The following is a 22393-nucleotide window of genomic DNA, read 5'->3' as shown; positions in this document are numbered from 1 at the left end:
GTGAAATCTGAGAATAGAGCAGACCAGAGTGTGTCTTCCAGTGAATGAGTCTCTCTCTGGTGCCGAATGGTTCTTTGAATCCCTGTCTGCAACACCAGCCATGCAAACCAAAAGGAAGGCAGCGTCTCTGTATCTTGGGCTTCAGGTCTAAATAGCAGATCAAGCTGAAATGAGTCCCCACGGTGTGGCAAGGTGAGTGACTCGCGTGGAGGGGGAGCTTTTGTTTTCTCCTGTCCCCTCCATTATAGAGACACAGGACGCAAAACCTTTAGATGATATGCCCCAGGGAACTCCAAAAGCTGCTTTATTGTATTATAACAATATCCTGTGGACTTGTAGGGTGAGCACTGTTACATGTGACCTTGCTTATGCCAGTCCCAGAGGCCTTTTGTTTGGTGTAGAGAAATGCTGGTGGTAAGCAACAGGTAGCAAAATGCTGTCCTGGAGAAATGTATATTGATTCAGAAATGCATCAGGTTAAAGCTTGTGCATGTGAGTGTCCATTGTGTTTCTCTGGAGGATTTAACACTAATAGTGATAGACATGTGGCTTTCAAAAAAAGTGGATAGCTTAGCCGAGAAACAAAACCGGCAGGTTTTTATTTATTTATTATCAGTTAAGTTGTTTTCATTAAAAATAGTAATGGGATAATATGAATTCATTAATGCATTTCTACATAAAATTATCAGAAATAAACATGGTGACTTTTCAGACTTGAAATTGTATAGAAAAAGACCCAATAGACAAACCAAAGCGGCTAAAAGGACCTTTTTTAAGTTCTCACTAAATATGGCAAAACTAATTTAAATCAAATTGGGGTACGGAAATCACACCCAGGCTTAAAATGTTCTTGCCAAATTACAACCTCATACTACTTTTACTGGCAGAGAAAATAAAATTTATAATGGAAACTCTGACAGAAATGAAAATGAGCGGAAATAAAGTTTTTCTCAAGATAGTCCAACTTTAAAATGATAAATAGCCAATAGCTAATATCCTGAATGGGCATCACTTCAGAGGATAAAAGAGAAAAGAGGTCCTTTGCTTTTGGCCTTTGTTTTGCTGCTTTGAATAGGATGTTTGGTGATGGCAAACTTTTTTTTTATATATATATATATCTCGCTGAGATCTCTGTGAATGGGGTGATGATGTCAACAAATGATTGTTATTAAGGTACAAGTTTTCCCCTTAAATGGAAATTCTGCATTGATTATCAGGACTTGTTTGTCTTCACTTTCTGGGATATGGCCAAGTCTAAAGCAATGGTTTCTTTATTAGTGTCTCCTGAATACTAAGGGATGTGTGTGTGTGTGTGTGTGTGTGTGTGTGTGTGTGTGAGAGAGAGAGAGAGAGAGAGAGAGAGAGAGAGAGAGCGCGCGCGAGCGCTGGACCCTATTTGAGACTAGTTAAGTTAGAGTCTTATGAGTTGGGCCTTTGCTTTTCTTATCCCCCAGGTGATTCTAATGTGCAGCTGGGTTAGGTGACTTCCTAGAATGTTCTATAGGAATAGGCTCTATTTTAAAGATTTGTGTCCAAAATCTGGAATTGCCACTGACCTTGAAAAAGCTTTTCAATTTCTTGCCTTAATTTGATTATTTAAGGCATGGAAATACATTGCATATGTACTTCATTTAAAAGGCAGTGAAAATTACTGCTATGTTGAAAATCAGTAGATGCCTTGAAATCTTTATACAAAATTCCACAGCTGAACTTCCCGGTCCATATCTTGTTTTCTGTAGTGAAGTCCAAGGCTCTAACCTCCTCCACATTCTTTATCTTTTTCAAGTAATCAAATAGGACTGTGCTGATAAAGTCATTGATTTGTACATCTGAAAATTGACAGGGTTTAAGGATTAGGCCTACTCTCGAATACCTTTGTTAGATTTCAATAACTTCGAAGCCCTACAAGAAAGGGGTCTTCTCTATATTTCATTTCCTCATAAATCTAGTAATTTTTGATTATTAAACTTAAATGTGGAGTTGGTTCTGAAACAAATTACATATTTAAGAATGGATTTTTTTCTTTCAATTATTTTTATTTTTGATATGAAAGGAGTTACAAATTACTTAATTCTAAAACTTTTGGACCCTTTAAATTTTTTTCTTATTTAAAGTCAAAATGGAGAGGATATAAGCAACAAGGCATGGAATCCCTTGCCTCTTTTTATGAAAATGGCTGTGTAGGCCTTGTGTAAACAGAAACACTTTGGTTTTTAATCTGACATCAGGCTTAAATGTTAGTTCACAGTGTGCAGTAACCCAGCCCAGTCCTCGCGTTCTTCCTGGGACCGGTTCCACGGGCACTGCCTTGTGCACTGTCTGTGCACTGCTTAGCGCTCTGCTTCACTGTATAGTGCTTTTCCAACTTGCCATTATTTATGTTTGTTGAATTCTGGGTTCCACCTGAATTCTGTGAGCGCCGAGAAAGCAGGGGCCATGCCAGTTTTAGCGTGTATTGTGTGGACCCGGGTTTATTTCTCCAGCATTACTCTTAGGCGTCATTTCGAGAGTAAAGTCTGAGTAGCAATGCATAAGAACCACATTGTAAGCATCATTTTAATGCCCATGGAAACCAGAAAATTATACTTTCTATAAGAAAGTTCATTGGAAGCCCTTCCTCCTAACTTCTATGAAAATGTCTTTAATAGCTTTTTTTGGGGGGTGTCATTTATGTATAATATTTGGTTTATATCTTTATAATATCTTTTATGGCAGCGGTTCTCTACCTGTGGTCCGTGACCCCTTTGGGGGTCGAACGACCCTTTCACAGGGGTCGCCTAAGACCGTCAGAAAACACATATATAATTACATACTGTTTTTGTGATTAATCACTATGCTTTAATTATGTTCAATTTGTAACAATGAAAATACATCCTGCATATCAGGTATTTACATTACGATTCATAACAGTAGCAAAATTACAGTTATGAAGTAGCAACGAAAATAATGTTATGGTTAGGGGTCACCACAACATGAGGAACTGTATTAAAGGGTCGTGGCATTAGGAAGGTTGAGAACCACTGTTTTATGGAATGATACCGAGGTCATGTCACCGAGAGAGGCACTTGTCACTCACTTTCAAGGGGCTGAGTACTAGCCTGGGGGCCTCACTGTTGGGGCCTGAAGGGACCCAGTGTTTGCTGTTTCTGGCGAGTGTGTTGTTGAAACCAAAGGTCAGAATCCAGACGTGTCCTTTTTTAATGTACCAGCGCTGACCGTGGGGCAGAATATTTAAAATCACAACAGCTAGTTTCGGACATCACGGCCTGGGCGTGCAGCGGGTTTGCCATTGTGACTCGCCCTGAGCACTGTTGTTTGGGCAGCAGCACCTTTGCTTCAGGACATCGCTGTAGGTGTACCCTCTCCCAACAGCCACCCAACACCCACCAAAGGAGATAAAGGAGCCCTTCTTTCATCACATTGCTTAACACATATTTACTGGCCCCCTAGCAGTGTGCTAGGTACCACAGAGAAAGACAAAGGGAGGCTCTTTCTTGCATACCCTCCCTTCACTCCCACCAGCAGCTTTCTGGCTATTCAGGGAGAATCAAACTTCATTTATTTAATTTAAAAAAATTTTAATCTCATAGCATACAGTGTCAAATACTTGCAAAAGTTGTAAAAACAATAAAATGAAGTGGATGTACTCACCACTGAAACAGTTGTTAACATTTGTTACATTTGCTTCATGTTTGTTTGTATATATTTTGAGTGAATCATTTTTAAGTGGAAGATCTAATAAGATTTTATCCCTGGATTATTTTTTATCATGAATCTCTTAAAATTAAGAACACTTGTGTATTTAACCAAAATACTATTATCACCCCTAATAAAATTAACAATGGTTTTCTAATTTAATACCCATTAGGTGTTCAGATTTCTTCAATTGTCCAATGAAAATGTATTTAATAGCTTTTTGGGTGGAGGTGTCATTTATGTATAATATTTGGTTTATGTGTCTCTTTATAGTCTCTTTTATGCTAGAACAGTTCCTGTAATTAAAAACATGCGCTCTCCCTTAGAGTATCCCCCCTTCTAGCAGTGTCCGTTTATTTCTTTGTGGTGCTCTTTAACTTGTTACTCTATCTGGCCTACAATTTGAAAACTAGGTCCAAATTCTTTCAGGTGCAAGTTAAACCTTTTTAGATTATTTCATAGATGATGCTTTGTGCTTCACATTGCATTCTGTCCAGGGGCATATAGTGTTGTTATGTTGCTATTGGCGATACTACTTTTTTTGTTTTGGTTCATCCTCACCTGAGGGTATTTTTTTCCATTGTTTGCAGAGAGAGAAAATGGAAAAGAGGGACTGAGGGAGGGAAGGAGAGAGAGAGATGTGAGAGAGACACATCGACCGGTGGCCTCCTGAACGCACCCTGACCAGGGTTGGGGAGTGAACCCACAACCCAAGTATGGGCCCATGCCTGGGAATCAAACCAGTGACCCTTTGGTGGTGGGCCAACATTCTACCCACTGAGCGACACCTGCCAGGGCTGAGGGCTGAGATGCTAATTTTAATTACTTGGTAAAATGTGTAACCTCCGCCACCCCCCTCTTCTCTTCATTGTAAGTAAACCTTTCCCCTTGTGCTTAGCAAGCAGTCTTGGTGTTGATACTTTAGCGCTGGGTAGTTACCCCTGTGCCCAACAATCTCTGACCTGATTGCTTTAGCATACATTAATGATGCTTGGCTGAATTAGAGGTTTTTGAACTAATGATTTTAAAAAAAACAAACCTCCATCATTCCTTTTGCATTTATAGCTGACATTTTTCTGTGAGGGACTTTCTTTCATTGTTGATTTTAGCGCTATTGATTTAAGTGCCATATATATATGTATATATATACATATATATATATATGTATATATATACATATATATACACAAATATAATGTTAATCCTTGCATTAAATGTGGTCCCTTACCTGGAGGATGCTAGAAGCATTAAAGCCTTCTTCAAACCCCTTACCGCATATTGATAAGAAAAGAGTTATGGCTCAGGCTAATGGTAAATAAGCTTTAATTGCAGGAGGGAAAAAGTAATTATAGGTATGTATCCTTGAAAATGAAACTCTAGTATTTTTCTTTTTTTTTTTTTTTGCTGAAGTTTGGAATTTTGTGACAGTCTCTGCACCCCGAGCAGTTAGATTAATTTTGCCATAAGCACCGGAGTTTCTGTAGGCTCTCAGGCTGCCCCTCAGAGGCTGACCAGCCGAGTGCAGTGGGCGCCGTGATGCGCAGTGAAGTTGCTCTATCAAGGATTGGGAGTTATCGGTTCCAGTCCCCTCCCCAGTCCTCTCACAACCCAGGCGAGGCTGATGAGTGAATGTCAAAATGAGTGAATTTCTCCATGTTACCTAGAGATTACCTGGGGAAATAATATTCAATGCCAGCATAAACCTTCAAGGTCATTATTTTAATTCTCATTGAATAATTAAGAAAATGATGCTTAGAGAAGTAAAGCAGACTGCAAGATTTCACCCTCAAGTAAGCTTCAGAGCCGGGCTTTGACCTGTGAAATGACTGCTTTTAAAGGCAGTGCTTTTCAGCCTTGGTGTCCGGCTGCCCAAGCCTCTGATGAAGTCTAGGCTCAGAGGGCTATAGAGAGCCCATTTGGAAAATCGCTTTTGCTAGATGCCAGGCTCACTACAGATTTCAGGCCTTATCATGGTGCCAAGAACAGAGAAGCTTCACCCGGGTCTGCTCAGGGTGGACTGGAACTCTGAACACAGTTGGTGCAGGCAGGCAATAGAGGAGGGTGGGCTGCACCACTCCTGAATACCCCCCTTTCTAAAAAAAATCAAAAAGCTCCTGTCTATATGAATAATCTATTCTGTAGCATCCTCAGAATTAGCATATGCAATTTCATTAAAACCAATGAAGATTTCCTGTGAAAAGAGGGGTAGAATATGCCAATTCACATTTCAGCACTAGCATGAACACTTTCTTAAACATATACAGATTATATTTGGGCCTTGCTTTTGTGCAAAGCGGGCAGAATAGGGTTTGCTATCACGAATTTGGATTCATCATAGATCAAATTATTCTTCCAAAAATACAAGGACTACTTAGAATGAAATTCTGAAGCAATACCTTTAACAGACTCTTAAATGTGACCGGAACTTTTTTTCGGTGATGGCATTTTACTCACTTGTGAAATATATGACATGATAACCCTGTGTTAGAAGCCTAGGCAAGTTTTATGGAGCAGTTCAGGACAGCTAGTGCAGAACAACCATCAAAATGACTTTGAAATGATTTTTACAAGACACCAAAGAAATGGGGTCCTGGTATCCAAATTGAAATTTCACCAGAATCTTGGGGTTAATTTCTTATGAAACTATTCAGGGGTTTTAATAACTACTAACAATTAGGACTGCAATGTATCTTTAAAGTTTTGATGTGTAAAGAGAAAGGGGAAAATCAATTAATGACCAAACAATTGAGTTAACACTGAGGTGCACTTGATAAAATTTAATGTTGAAATATACCTGCTTATCATGTGGAAATCTGTGTAGCCCTCTAGCTTTTTGCCATAATAAAGAAAACATATAATTCGGCATCAGCAAAACTTTTCACTATAAAACAGCAGAAATATTTATTCTTTTGCCTATGATCATGCTTGATGTAATCCCACATTAAGAAAATGTCTCCTGAAACTCTTAAAGCTGAAACCCAAAGTTAAAATTATTCGAGCACTGCAAGATATCAACAAACCCCTTGGTTTTAGAAATAAATACCTTAGAAAAGACCAGTAATCGAGTCTGCTGCCGTGCCTGATAGTGATAACTGCTTGGAGTAGAAGCAGCCCATCCCCTGAAGGTGTCTGTGTGTGTGTGTGTGTGTGTGTGTGTGTGTGTGTGTGTGTGTGGTGTGGATATTTATGCTGGTCTCCTCCCATATGCCTTCACTCACAGACATACTAAACCTCACGTCCTAAAGCAGTGGTTCTCAACCTTCTGGCCCTTTAAATGCAGTTCCTCATGTTGTGACCCAACCATAAAATTATTTTCGTTGCTACTTCATAACTGTAATTTTGCTACTATTATGAATCGTAATGTAAATATCTGATATGCAGGATGGTCTTAGGCGACCCCTGTGAAAGGGTCGTTCGACCCCCAAAGGGGTCGCGACCCACAGGTTGAGAACCACTGTCCTAAAACATGGGCCTTTGATGTCATTGTGTTATTTATTATCTAATAGAAGTTGTTTCTTGGGAGAAGAAATCCAGCAAGAACACATAGCTGCATTTGCTTTAGCATTTCTAACCCACAATTTTTTTTCTATAATGGTACTTATTTTTGTCTGACATTTTTGTACTTAATAAAGTAATAAGTCAGATTTTGGTGGGGTAGCATCTTTAGCCTGGCACATCCACAGATTTTATTGAATAGAATATATCATCACTGTTATATTTTTGTGGTACTTAATGAAATCTGTGTATCTATGCCTGGATTCCATTAGCCTCTCATTTTAAAAGACATTTTGCAGTGAACGCTTTCTGTGATGTTTTAAAAAATAACCAAGTATATCTTATTTTCAACCCACCTCAAAGCCACGGTTATATGAGTTTGGGACGGTGACAATTCAATGATAAGAAAGTAATTAAGGAAGAACATCACTGAGGTTTCCAAGCGGTGACCATCCTCTAGAGCTGTAGGTGTGGGGTCTCTGTGTGTCGGGTTTGACCGTGAATGCAAGCAGAATAATCCGAGCTCATTTGCACCATGATAATAAACAGCAGGGCACTGAATCTTTCCGTTTTATTGGAATTGTATACAGTAAGTTATTAAATTTCATCTCTGTAATACACCTGCAGTAAAGTAACAAAACATTGCTGCACTTAAGGAACATGTGTGTGTGGTACAATATCCTCCCCCATTATTTCAGCCCCCCCCCCCCAACAGCTGCTTACGGATTTCAAGATCCATTGTATATATTCCCTTGAGCCCATCTCTAATAATCGAGGCACATCTGCCATTGCAGTATTATAGGCATATGTAGTTTTATTGAAAACTATACCTGTAAAAAAATTAAATAACTCCTACCTCAATTAAATTGGCAAGCTACCTTTTGCAAAGATTATATTGCAGATCTCCTGAGACTCAGTGAGTTCATTTTATTCTTATATTACAAATCACTAAATATGTTATTTTTATTTAGCCAAGTAGCTAGCTTTTCTCATACTTTGATGATAAGTCACTTTTACCTATTCTCACTTTTGTTTTCCTTTTACCCTTTTCTTTACATTAAAAAAAAAAATACCATGCAGGGTTTATGATGGAAACATTGAGAGTCTGACTACAATGAACACTGGGTAAAGTCAAGAGAAAGGACCCTAGAATGTAACTTCAATTTTTAACTGATTATTATTTTTTTTAAATGTTTTTATTGATTTTTTAGATAAAGAGGAAGGGAGAGAGATAGAGATATAGAAACATCATTGATCAGCTGCCTCCTGCATGCCCCCCACAGGGGATCTAGCTTGCAATGCAGGCATGTGCCCTGACTGGGAATCAAACTGGTTGCCTCTTTGTTCCTGGATTGATACTCAATGGCTGGGCTACACTAGCCAGGCTTTAACTGATTATAAAGGCTACAAAATCAGGATCAAAATCTTAACTCATCTTGTGCTTTGATAGAGATTTTTACAAGCTTCTTTGAGATCCATTTGACCTTCATAATGGCAGAATGAGAAATAATATGAAGAGGGAATGAGTTGGTAGATCATACAAGCATGTATAGGTGGATTCCTATTGGATGAAATCCCTTACCTTAACATTTATATTTTGTTGAATATTGGGTTAACTATGAATATCTATAAAATAATTTTATCTCAACAGGTTAATAGTAAAATATTTGGTGATATAAAATATTTCTGAGTATAATTTTATTTTCACTTAAGATATGTAGGGCGTCTATGTAATTATTCATAATGAATTAATTATGCTACTAGTACAGTGTCTTAGTAGAAAAGTTTACAAATTTGCTTCATATTACTGTAGAAAAATCCAAAGACTAGATGCCCACTATATAAGTATTAATAGAAAGAAAACTACATATCCTTTCTGCAGAATATGAAGGTTACCCCTTACATAGTTTTTTACAAAGGAAGAATTTTTTGTGCTATTTAAAAGGACTGTGTGAATGGATTGAGGGAAACATGGATGGATCCCTATCTCCAAAGTTAGTATAGACTCAGAAAATATGTACTTGGGTGACAGTCAAAAGGTATATGGTTCCCAGAATGAAGTCACAGATAAATATCAAGTGATAGTTGCTGTGGAGAAGGTAGAGCACCAAGTAGCGTTACTGATCACCAGCCAGGATTAGAAATAGTTGCATGTTCAAATTATGTAATCAGCTATGGCATTTTCTGCCTCTCTTATGGTTCACAAGAATTCAAAGTTTAGATACGTCATTACTTTCACCTAAGATCCAAAACCCCAAGAGAATTAGATTTCAGGACCTTAGATTTCGACTTTATAAACTTCTTGTCAATCGAAAAATACATTCTAAATTCTAAACAAACCTTTTGAGCAAAACCCTTGCAGAAGTTGGGGAATACAACTTAATTTAGGCCATCCCACTCCTTTGAAGCCCTCTCTACTGAGTGTTCTTCCCTTGGATGTGAGTCATTCCTGTGGAAATATCTGTTACCAGCACTTTTGAACTGTGAAGTCTGTTTGTCACACTGAGCTCTGCAATTCAGAACTGTTGTGTGTAGAGTGACTGGTACGACACCACATCAGCGGTGGTTAGAGTTCTACTGTGGACAGTGGCATGTGGCAAAGAAGAATGTCAGCGGCCGCTACTACGAATCATTGTCCCTTAAGGAGTCCTTCTGCACCTCTGCCATTTTACTCTCAGCCAAAGAGAAGTCACTAATATAGACCTATTCTTCTTAATCTCGCTCCCAAACACGATTTGCTTGAATTTGTTTTCATAGTGCAAGATGTGGGTGTTATTTTGTCAATGGAAGAAATATTTACTTTTGGTGTGTTTTATGTGGGGGAAGGGATTGTTCTTTGATTTTTAGGAGAACTTGTTCTGTATTCTCTTTTGCAAACAACACATATACCCTATGACTCTTGGACTCCAGACTCTCTCCATTCCACACTTCATTACAAAGCTTCATCTCATTATATCTGAATTAACTGTACTTTCCTCTAAAACTTTATAGTGTGCCTTCAGAAGCTCACAGATAAGCCAAGATGGGAAGCTCCATCCAATATGTCTCTCTTAATTCTCTGGTACAATATTTATACATATTGCTATAGAAATAGAAGGCAGACATAGTAAATCAGCTCTGTAGAACCTTAACCAGAAATCAGAACATTTAACAATAATATATTCCTTTACACCTTCATTTGAGTATTCAGTAAATGGTTATTACGAAATAGCACTCTGTTTCCAACTTTTAAGATCATGATATTGCTATGTTGTTGGAGGGCTTGAGCTAATAGTATAGTTACCTAATTTGAGACTCTAACCCGTGACTTTCAGATTTATATTTTTACATCTATAGGGTAAAAATATAAATTATACTTTGAATAATTATTATTCCAATGAGTTAAATCTGAAAAGAAAGAAACATCCATTGAACTATCAGTTGTAAAGTGTGTATACATTTTTGGGGGACACCCTGTATTTAGATGTGTTTTTTAAGGGGGCTAGAGTATAATCTGGCAGTTACCAATGGGGTAATTCTTCTAAGGTATTGTGCTTTTAACCTTGAATTTTATTGATTGAACTTTTTCTCTGGATTAGTTCCTTCACCTATGTCTCTTGGCTTGGTGACTGACCCCAAACACCATCTGAGACTGTTCTGTCCCTCTCACCCCATTTAATCAATTCTGCTTTCTATACCAATAAGTCTGCCCATCCCCCACACTCCCAGTCGCTACCATTGCTGTTTCTACCCCTCCACTCCTTTCCCTCCACCCACCTTCTCTCTCACAGTGGGCCACAGGATGATTATCTCGACAAAATCCTGGTTATGGCCTTGCTTAGCATCCCTCCATGTGCAGGCTCTTAATAGCCTGGTCCTTGTCATGGCTGCCGGCCCTGCCCTTCAGACGCACCATACGCTTCTCCTGTGCCAGCTGTACTGAGCTGCTTAAGGTTCCCTTCGGGCTCTGCCACGGTTCTCTCAGTTTTTATAAAAGCCCTTCCATGGACCTGCAGTATCTTCACCTGCCTCCCCTCCTCCTCCCCTTGCATTCCTTTTGCCAGGTAACTCACACTCTTCGTCCAAGGTTCAGCTCATGCATTGTGTCCTCCAGGGCCCCTCAATGTCATGACCAGGCCAGAACGACATGGCTCTCTTCTGTGCACAGGTGGCCTGTGGTGCACTTTTCTATCCTAACAATTGTCACACACTCTACAGCCGGGCAAGGCCATGGACTATGGTGTCATCTCATGCTTAACAGGGGTTACTCAGTGAGGCAGGGGTCCTCAAACTACGGCCCGCGGGCCACATGTGGCCCTCCGAAAACATTTATCCGGCCCGCCAGGTGTTTTTGCTGCCGCTGTGTGCATAGGAATTTGTTCATAGTTTTTTTTTAAACTATAGTCCGGCCCTCCAACGGTCTGAGGGACAGTGAACTGGCCCCCTGTTTAAAAAGTTTGAGGACCCCTTCAGTGAGGTTTGCTTAAGAGTCAGTGGATGGATGAGTAAATGAATAAATGAATCAACAACAGTAACGAAGTATATAACTTGTGAGCAAATAACTTACATGTTAGCACTTCTATACAAATTCCTTAAATTAATTATGCCAGTGACCCCGAAAGGTAGGAACTCTTTTTAATCCCCATTTATTGATAATGAAACAGAGACTCAGAGCGATTTTGTCACTACTAATATAGTAAATAGCAAGAATGGGACTAGGGCTCCAGGTTTATCATTCCACCTCTCGCTCCTTTAACTCTGGATAAAGCTGGTGGACCTCTTGTCATAGCAAGTAGCCTACAGTCTTCTCATAGATGGTTCCAGCTCTCCTCTCCCTGTTCACTTAGCGATCATCACACTATTGACCTCTTTCTGTCAGTAAGAAGGACTGCGCCTCTGAAGAGGAAATGATGAACCCAGCAATCTGTACATCGACGGCACTGTCACTGGAGAGCCCCCAAAAGCGGATATTTTGCATGTTTCCCATAAGAAACTACACATTACATACAATATGGTGCAATTTCCTGTTGTCTGTTACCTGTCAGTGGTGGTAACTCTCCTCCACTGGTTTGAAAGGACCGCGGTTATGGTGAAGGGGACTGCCGCGCACTGAGGAGGAAAAGGCCTTGCGGCTCAGGCTGAAGTGGAATACCACCTGCATCTTGTCCTCCCGGTTGCATCCTCCTTTGCCATCCCTGGCGCATCCTTCTTGGCAGAGGGTGGGTAGAAAGGGGAAGAAGTGGATGGGTTGATTAGATCATGGTTTACTTCCTGTTTCCCCCACACGATTCTTTTTCTTATAACCTGGAGGCAGGACATGAAAAACAGTTCATAATGATAATGAGTTTAGCTTTGGTTTATAACATTGAAATCCTTAAGTTTAGAATGTTAGAGCTGTGGTCGGCAAACTGCGGCTCGCGAGCCACATGCGGCTCTTTGGCCCCTTGAGTGTGGCTCTTCCTAAGCCTTAGGAGTACCCTAATTAAGTTAATAACAATGTACCTACCTATATAGTTTAAGTTTAAAAAATTTGGCTCCCAAAAGAAATTTCAGTCGTCGTACTGTTGATATTTGGCTCTGTTGACTAATGAGCTTGCCGACCACTGTGTTAGAGTGAGAAAGGACCTAAAGGACGCCCGGTGCCCTGGGCCATTTTGTACAAATGGGAAGCGAAAGCTCAGAGATGTTAAGAGACTTGTCGGTGTCACCCAGCAGACCTCACTCACATGGACTCACAAAGAGCAGTTCAGATTCCAGTAGCTTGTAACGCTGACCTTTTTCCTAGATGTCTTTGTAGCCTCTTAATTACAAAGAGCATAGGGCCACCCCAGACTATGAAGTAATAGCCAGAAGCAGCTGGAAATGCATCCCGAAGAAATTTCTAGCCGAGGGTCCCTTTGTTCTGCTACCACTGGATTTCATTGTCACGGCGCCAGAGGGTATCGTTTGCTTGTAAATACTGAGTTTTTGAAATGTCACTGTAACACTGGAAAAATGTTGTCTCAAAAGGTTGCCAAAGTGACAGAATCCCGACATTGTAAATACCAGCCAACACAAGTGCTCATAAATGACAGGAATAAAATATACTTGACTAAATCCATAATAATCACTGATAACACTGTTTACCCTCAGTGACCAGGAGCTGTGAACTTGGATAAAAAGCACATGTGTGCAGATATCATTAACGTGTCTGAGCCTCTAGCCATTCCGGGATATTTTGATGGAAACGCTTCCTAAATATGTGGAAGCTTTACAATAACAAAGAAGCAAGTGTGGGGGATGGTGTCCGCAGCCCCAGTGGAACTGGAGAGAGCGGACTCCCCAGCACCCAGGGCACTGATACAGCCTCCATGGTCAGGACCAAACTGTGAGCCAGGTCGCGCGGGGCATCAGTTCTCTATTTTCGATGGACATGATTTCTAGAAGATCCATTTGCCATAAGCAAGAGATCACTCACACACCATGTTCCTCAGAGAAGGAAAACATAAACTGAACTCAGAGCCACAAAGGAAAGGATCTCAAGAGAACCCGAGCTAGACTTTCACTTCAGAGGGATGGCTAGGCAGTCCCAGCTCCCTCCAGTCCTAGTATTTCCATAGCCAGGCTTTCTTACTAATAACTTCCTGCTCTGTGGAAATGATTGCCTCCTTCCCTTTTCTCTCCCAGCATAAGAATGGTGCCTGGGCCCCAGGGGCTCTAAGAGGAGCAGTGTAAGGTGACAAGTCAGTCTCAGCCTCGCTCACTGTCTCCAGCACCTCTCATATCCTTGCCCTACCTCCACCTAGAATGCTCAAGGGACAGACTGCATGACAGAGGGCTGGACCTGCGCAGTTTTTGAACTGGTGAAAGGAGGAAGGGGGCGACAGAGCAGTCCCAGGAGCTGCCCCATCACTGCTCTGAAGCTGTGTTTGTGGAAGAACCAGGGCTGCCTGGAGTGACCTTCTTGAGTGTTATATGTGTGCAAAATTATTTTCCCTTGACATACTCCTGTTTTTTGTCCCCCCCCCCCCTTCTCTCTCTAGCATTGCTTTCTTAACTAAAAATAAAAGGCTGCATTCAATATCAGGAAATACTGCTGATGAAGTTTGAGGAAACTATAGAATTACACATTCTAAATTGACACTGTACCAAGAAGTTATGTCAGTTCTTGGATTTTTATGCTTAGGAAGAATTCATAAGAAGGAAACAGCTTTCAGCAGAAGGTGCCCATTTTAGTATTAGCAGGAACAGAGGTGAGGAGTTTGAAATGATCTGAGTGTCCCAGGCCATGTGATGTTAGTATCCATGAATAGCGTCTACATGGATGATAATACAGCCTTAAGGGTTTGGGTAGAGGAGGAAATAGGAGTGTCCCAAGCCCTTCGGAACTCATGTTGGCCTGGATCTGGTGACATGGTCATTCAACCCTGCCACAGGGATTCCCTGGATGGAACCCAGTGTGCTTCCTGAGATACTTGGCAGCTGGCAGGAGGCAGGGCCTGCTGTTCTGGCTTGACTGATGAGGTATAAGTGTCGGTTTTGGAGAGACAGTGGCTGTTCTGGGCTCTGTCCTGGCACTGCTCCTGCACGCTGGTCATAAACTCAGGCAGAGATTGAATTGCTTCTTACAGTTCTCTCAAAGAAAGACAGTGTTGTCTTCCAGGGATGAGCTGGAAGGCAGTGTCCATGTGGACATCCTGCAGTGTGGGCAGCCGGCAGTGAGGGCCCAGGTGCCTACTCTCTGGGCTTCAAGGACTGGGGGTGCCTCCAAGGCTCTGAGAGCTGGAGCGGAGCTGAAAAACCTTGAATTTTACTTTTCCTTTGACTTCCAAAAGGCAAAGGATACAACCTTAAGATCTAGTCTTTCCACTCTTCAGCCATCTTTTAAAAATTCCTTTATATATAAAAGCCTTTGGTGATTATTTTAGGCATGGCAGGCATGCCAGACTCTTGTTTGGAATAGCTGAAGCAGAATGGAATAAAAGGGGTCAGGCCTCCTGGTGACTGAGGAAGATTTCGCTACATTAGGGTCAATTTCATTGAGGCTGTATTTTGTTACAATTCATCTCATTTAAAACAGATTTCTGCTGTTTCAACTTCTACCTGCAGGTGGACAGCCACAATTTCGACTCTTGGTCCACTTTGGTTATCTCCTCTGGTTTTTCTTCCGGATTCCTAGGCTTCTAGCCAGCTGCTCTTTTAGAAACCAAAGAGAAGTAAAAGAGAAGGAGCGGGAGGGAAGGAGGCAGATAAGTATTTTTACTGTCAGATAGGATAAAAATACCTATCGGGCTTATAAGGTAGCTCCTTAGTAAATTTTATCATTTAACTATTAGTTTAGAGGGGATAGCTTTGAGCTTAAGAGTTAGCTAATGAAGAAAATCAGTGCACGATTTGGGGACACCACTTTTTCACTCTCCAGGTCCCCTGAGTTTTATCCTTCAGCTCCACTTCTAGATTCATCCGCCCAACCCCACCCTCACCCTCAATATTTATGTAGTTGTTAAAGCTCCAAACTTCAGCCTCCAAGGATCTAGCCCCAAATTGCCCCCTAGTGGCTAGAGGGGAAAAAGGCAAGATGGAGGATGAGGAAAGCCTGGGTGGGTCATTTTTGCCTCTTCTTTTCTGATACATATTTTTAGGTACCTATAATATCAATATAAATCAGTCTCAGTGCGAACCAGCTCTGAATAAATTAGATTACCACTGTTTATTTTTGGGTTATTATGCTACAGAGATTTCTTTCCCTATTCGTGCTTTCCAGTTTTCTTTGGTCTGATTTTTGTGGTATATACTATATTGACCAGAGCTTTTGTAACAGTACTAATATCACCGGGGTGAGCAAGCCATGCATCTCTCTCTCTCTCTCTCTCTCTCTCTCTCTCTCTCTCTCTCTCTCTCTCTCTCTCTCTCTCTCCCCCTTCCTCCCTCCCTCAGCAGGATAGTTGAAGACTGCACATGCTGTCACTTCATGTGCTGGTGTGAGTGCTGGGAAGGGCTGTGATTTTATAGGCAAGCTGATTAGCCAAGCACCTGTCACCTCCATCGCTGTTCATTGGCCTACCAAGTGCGAGCATGTCATCTAATTGACAGCTGTCTGTTGTCAGAGGGCCATCTTTTCTCCTTTTCAGTTTGAACACAACAGAGACATCTGCAGAGCTCTCTGCAGCTCTGACAGGGTCGCCCTGTCTGCCAGCCCTCAAACTCAGAAGGCAGTGTAATTGAAGAGCTCAGAAAGGATGTTAACCTATTGACCATTTTGGTTTGGTATATTTTGTCAAAAGAAAGTTGCTTTTTGAAGTGCTATAAGTCTACCTAGGCAGAGAAGACAGGAGATCCAGTGTCCTGGTGAATGGGGCTGGTAGAGTGTGAAATGTCTTGGTGGTAATTGCCTTTGGGTTTCAGTCGATGTGAATGTATGGAATTAGGATGCAAGTTCATTTTCAGGGTAGATTTGGTGTTTCATGGTGAGGTTAGACAGAAGCAGGGGTGTATGAATCCTAGGAACATAGCGTTCTTTGAGGTTACATTTGGCTTGTGTAACAAGAACAGTGCCAGGGGTGTGTGTGGTTTTAGATGAGGTATTGCTCTTTTTTCTTCTCAGCCAAACTGGACACTACCCAATTTGGGACAGATTCCAGATTCTTCCTGAAACCATAACCTATGTATTTCATGGCTAACCCTACAGAAGCATAACTGCCTCTCTGAGACATTTCCTATAACTTAGAGATATCAAGCTGGACTTTTGTGATAGGGAAACCACTTAAATTATCATACAAATTTCAGCATGGGAGTTTGAACTTTTAAATCTTTGTCTTGTCTTGGTGTCTTCCAATGAAGTGCTATTATTTGAACATCTAGTATGGCCAGTATAGTGTGTAGACATGCAGGGCTTGATTTGAATTGAGTCACACCAGGGATCCATTTGGAAATGATTTAGTTTAAATGATCAATTTAGTTTAATCTTAAGTTAACAAGAGGAAAATATTTCATTGCGTTCATTTTTGAAGTTTATTTAGAAAGAGATAGTGTATGAAAATATTGAATGCGTTGTTTTTACTTTCTTTGCTTTCCATATTTCATATTTGCAACTTAACAAGTTTTTGTCTCTGAACCTGGGTGAGAAGAGGAGAGCTGAGAAACCTTGAGGAATTTGTTTCAAACTCTCCAGACTCTAGTGCTATACAAACACGGCTTCATTTGGGGGCTAGTATTAGAGAAAGGAGCATAATTAAACTAGTTGTGGAAAATTCAGACAAGCAGACAAGAAAGATTGCTGTTCAGAGTTGTCCTTTACCATCGAAGATAGGAATAATTGAGCAGAATGTTTACAATCTAGCACAGGGGTCCTCAAACTTTTTAAACAGGGGGCCAGTTCACTGTCCCTCAGACCATTGGAGGGCCGGACTATAGTTTAAAAAAAAAAAACTATGAACAAATTCCTATGCACACTGCACATATCTTATTTTGAAGTAAACAAACAAACAAACAAAAAAAAACACAAAAAAACCGGGAACAAATACAATATTTGTATTTGCATGTGGCCCGTGGGCCGTAGTTTGAGGACCCCTGATCTAGCAGGTTCTAGACTGGGAGTTGGATGAATGAGTTCTTATCAACTCAAGTAGCATCCAACCCCAAGTAGCACATTTTAAAGGCTCATTTTGTACTTCTGCAAAATGAAGGCTTGGCCTAGTGATTTATAAGATCCCTTCTAGCTCCTGTGTCTGCTACTGTCAGAACAGGGCATGAGGGAGGAGAATATACACTGTTAGCCTTTAGATATTTCAGAAATAGTTGACACATTTCCAAAATAACACATATAAAGCAGAAACTCTGCCCTTGAAAAGAAGAAATACAGAAAGTATTTAAGAGATATACAATTAGCCTTCATTAACTAGTTTCTTCTTACTTTCTGTTTAGTATCAGTGATAAATGGTTTCCATTTTTAAAAAGTTTAATAGAGATGATAAGGGTGGAGAGAGGGGGTTGAGTCAAATGGGACTCATGACCTACCTGCAGAGTTACCATTCCTCTTAAAAGATGGTTTTGTCCAAGATACTGGGAATACTGTGTCAAAGCCTTATGCTGCAATATTCAATTGATGCTAAGGCAAGTTTTTTTACATGTTACATCTCAGAAATTTCTGGTAAGCCAATTTAACTGGAAACATTTTTACTTTGTTGGTGGTAAATAGTGATGTGTCTTCCATTCAGTGGCATCTTATATTTGATGAAATGTAATTCTTAGAGGGAAAGTGAGATTTTTTTTTTAAACTAAAAAAAGCTAAGTGACTTCTTGACTCATTGCCTTAGGAAGGCAATTCATGTATGAAGCTCTGCCCATTTGAACTCTGCCCATTTGAAGAAGGAGGGAAATATATGCTAATAGTTATATAGAAGGAATATTCTGAAATGAACTTAGCAACTTCTACTCCTTGGCTTTTATGGCATCCTTCTTTCAAGAATTACTTCAGTTACTCTCAGTCAGAAATTCCAGATATCTTCTGCAAAAGGAGGTCAAGGTCTTTGCCAGTTTCCAAGCTGGAACTCTTCCTGCCTAGTCCAACACTGCTCAAAGTATTCAGAGGTCACTTAAACCTTCTCTTTTTTTTTTCACATGCTCTTAAGGTTTGTTGATCTTCTAATCCACAAATGAGTAGGCAGACACAGTAAGTCACTTGTCCAAGGGCTCCTTAGATGAAACCTGGTGAGCATGATGTTCACTCTGGCATTCTTGTTGCTACGCTTCGGACAGTGTAAGGAAAATGGATTTGACCACAAACAAGTATTTTTTATGCCTTTTGTTTGGATTTCTTAGTGTTATACTTGTATTTATATGAGTGAATATAGTTGGGTTTCTTTGGTTTGTGTTTCTGAATGCCGCACTTGTTTTTCTACCTTCTACACTTTTAAATTCATAGGTGACTTAACAAGGGACAGAAACCAAAGTTGACACATACAGTTTCGTATGTACCACATTTTGTTAGAATAATAGCGTTTGGCCACTCTTTAGTGAGCTCCGGTTGTTGAGCATGCCACAGCGGGAGCTCAGAGGTTGCAGCCCAGGCTGCTGCTTACTTACCTGTAAGTTCTTTCAATGTGAATGCAATTAGAACACATGGCATGTTCATATCAGACATATCCACTTACTAACTATGAATGAAAATATTTTTAACAATAATTTCCTAAGCCACTTCACCCCATTTCCTTCAGAGCTGATGGGATGAGAAAATAGTTTAATTTTAATTATTTTTGTGATTTTTCACTTTTAAAAAATAAACAGATATATTTTGTTTCAAATACCTCATTGAAAGAGATGTGAGTAGTAATATCCTAAAATTTTTAAAGATTCTTATAACTTGAAAATTTTATTTTTCCAGCTTTATTGCTATATGATTAACAAGTTAAATTGTATATATTTAAAGTGTGCAATATAATGATTTGATATACGTATACAGTGTGAATGTATTACAATCAAGTTAGTTAAGACAACCATCACTTCAAATAGCCAACTTTTATGGTGAGAAGGTTTAAGAAATATTCTTAGCAAATTTTTAATATACAGTGCAATATTATTAACTATAGTCACCATACTGCACATTAGTTTTCCCCATCTGTCCTCAGAGAATGTACTTAATCCTTTTACTTCCCATTATCTCTTTTTACATTTTAAAATTCTAATTCATAGTTTTATTTAAATTTCACAAAATTTTCCTATAATATCATATATAGCTTTTTTTCTCGTGCTGGATACAATCCAGGGTCCCAGATCATTTTAATTGTTATGTTTCTTTAGTTCCTTTTAATTAAAAGAGTTTCTATTTTATTAAGCTCATCAAAGGGGTCAGAGGCTATGGATCAGCCATAACATGTTGGTGGAGAATCACTTAATTGAAGCTATGATGGTTAGATGAGATCTGAGGATGCTGGGCAGGCAGTTACTCTGAAAGGATGAGACTCTCAGTCTTACAATTTACTGACACCAGAGTTTAGTGTCCCTCCTATTCCTCACGTTTTCTGTACCTTTCTTATCAGCCACATTAATGAAAGGGCAGAGATAGCAAGTCCTTGCTAAAGTTCTCACAGGAAAGCTAAGCTCTTAAATGTCCATTTGAAAAAATATTTCTTGAACATCTACTTTAATAAAAAGCCCTTGGTTAACTCTTTTGGTGGTGAAACTTGCATGCCTGTTTCAGGTTAAATTTGGAGGCATATTGAGGTTCCCCAGGGTAGGCTCCCCACCGGCATCAGAGATGTGTCCACACAGGCTCCTGGACTGGCTGCGTGGTAAGAACAGCGACACTGTCGTGCCAAAGTCAAGTCTGGGACAGTGGGGATGGGCTGTGAGACCTGCCAGTGGAGAAGAAGGCCCTCCAACCATGAAGAGCCCTTTGGGGCCACAGTTTTGAGTGGATGATGGTTGAGAAATGGCACCTCTTCTTTGGATACTTAGGTTTGAGCTGGAAACAAAGACACGTGACTGGCTTTGGGTTGTGATAAAAAGAGCTTTGTGAAAGGGGTCAGACTGGGTTCTTGGCCTGCTTCTGGCTTACCTAGCATGTTCATCTAGCTGCAAGCACCCCCAACCCCATGCTTGGAAGCCTCACAGTGTCCTGCGATAAAACTACAGAGCATTTTCTTTCCCTTACCTAGTTTCAAGTTCTGTTCCCGGGATGCACACAGGAGGCAACCTATCAGTGTTCCTCTCACATCAATGTTATTAAATATTCTTTTCATCTTTTTATTAATTTTGCTTTGGATTGGCTTTCATTTGACAAAGTTGCTACACATTCTTTTTTTTTTACTTAAAAACAATTGTTGATACTTTTACAAATGTCCCCCATTTCCCCTCCCCTATCCACCTTCTCCTAGGCCCATCCCACAACCACACTGTTGTCTGTGTTCATGGGTAATGTATACATGTTCTTTGGTTAATCTTAAAATATTTTTAAAAATATGTTTTTATTGATTTTACATAGAGAGGAAGGGAGAAGGAGAGAGATAAAAACATTCATGTGAGAAACATTGATCTGTTGCTTTCTGTATGTCCTTACTGGGTATTGAGCCCAAAACCTGGGTATGTGCCCTGACCAGGAATTGAACCGGCTACCTCTTGGTGCATGGGTCGATGTTCAACCACTGAGCCATACTGGCTGGGCATCTTTGGCTAATCTTTTCACTCTCCTTCATCCAGTCCCCCTACGCCCCTCCTCATGTCTGTATTCCTCCAAGCCACTCCATGAACAGGTGGAATGACCATCTCCACTTCACAAATGAAGAGGCTAAGGCTAGGGAAGTTCAGCTTCTTAGAACTTGTCTAAGAAGACTTGGGCCCTAGTCCCTCTATCTCAGCCTACAAGCAAGATCCTTCATGGCTGTCTGCTTGCTTCACCCAGATTCTTTGGCTTCTGTTTTCAAACTCTTTCCTGTCCTCTGAACATCCTATGCCTGCTGAGATCAGGCATCCACAACTCTTACAGGAAGTGTAACTTTCTGCCCCCCTCCGGCAGAGGTATTATGAAACACGAAGTGGCCAAAAGTGAAGGGTAAAAACAAAACCTCAGAAGACCTCAATAATACCAAAAAAAACTGGTCACACCATGTATGAGTAAGACTTGACACTCCTATCTATGTGATGTATTCAGTTGGAATTACGTTAGTCATCCAGGTTCGAATCAGGACAGGCAGTGCCACTTAAAACGTTCCATTCAATGCAAAGATTGTAAGAAAAATGGCAACATTTCCCCCAAAACCAGTATAGAGCATATTGCAGAACGATGCACAAATTTTATTTAAAAAAGAAAGCACATTTTCAATTTAACCTTTATATACTTATATTCCATGTCTTTCCTCTTCTGTTTATGTTCATTATTTTCCAACCTAGTAACTGGCCCTTTGTTAATAGTCTGCCTGATGCACAGAGTTTCCTGCAGATGGGTATATTTTCGTCCTCTCTATCAAGACCCTCTCATTCCTTTCTTCACACTCTGCGGCCTAATTAGATCTCGCTGAGCTCTAAAGTTTGACAGACAGTTGTCATTTGCACTAACACATTTGAGTGCCCTAAAATCCTGTTTGGGAAAGTGATTCGCATGGTGAGGGCCCACTGCGAATCAGGAAGGGCCCCTTAGGCTGGCACCCTTAGGAAGCCCTCGGGTGATGAGAAGCTCTCTGCTTAGTTGATTGAATGCTCCTCTTTTTTAACTTACAGTTGGGGTTGGGGTCAGCATGAGGTTGTTGTG

At 40.4% G+C, this 22393-nt stretch overlaps 1 protein-coding gene across 31 annotated transcripts in view; it reads left to right on the top strand.

Moving 5' to 3' along the window:
- Positions 1-22393, top strand: part of TCF4 (transcription factor 4) — a 339804-nt gene that overhangs the window by 179840 nt on the left and 137571 nt on the right. Inside the window, exon 1 of one of the 31 annotated variants that reach the window (XM_081097269.1) lies at positions 19-192. The exons of 28 other annotated variants lie outside the window; for them this stretch is intronic. The gene's annotated coding sequence lies outside the window, so the exon portion shown is untranslated. Of the gene's footprint in view, positions 1-18; positions 193-22393 lie in introns of those variants that run through there. 2 more of the 31 variants (XM_081097264.1, XM_081097267.1) reach the window with 2 other exon arrangements.

The sequence above is a fragment of the Myotis nattereri genome, assembly GCF_964212035.1.
Source record: "Myotis nattereri genome assembly, chromosome: 8".
Classification (NCBI taxonomy): Eukaryota; Metazoa; Chordata; class Mammalia; order Chiroptera; family Vespertilionidae; genus Myotis; species Myotis nattereri.
Note: the sequence above shows the minus strand (reverse complement) of the source record. Positions and strands in the feature narration are given on the sequence as shown.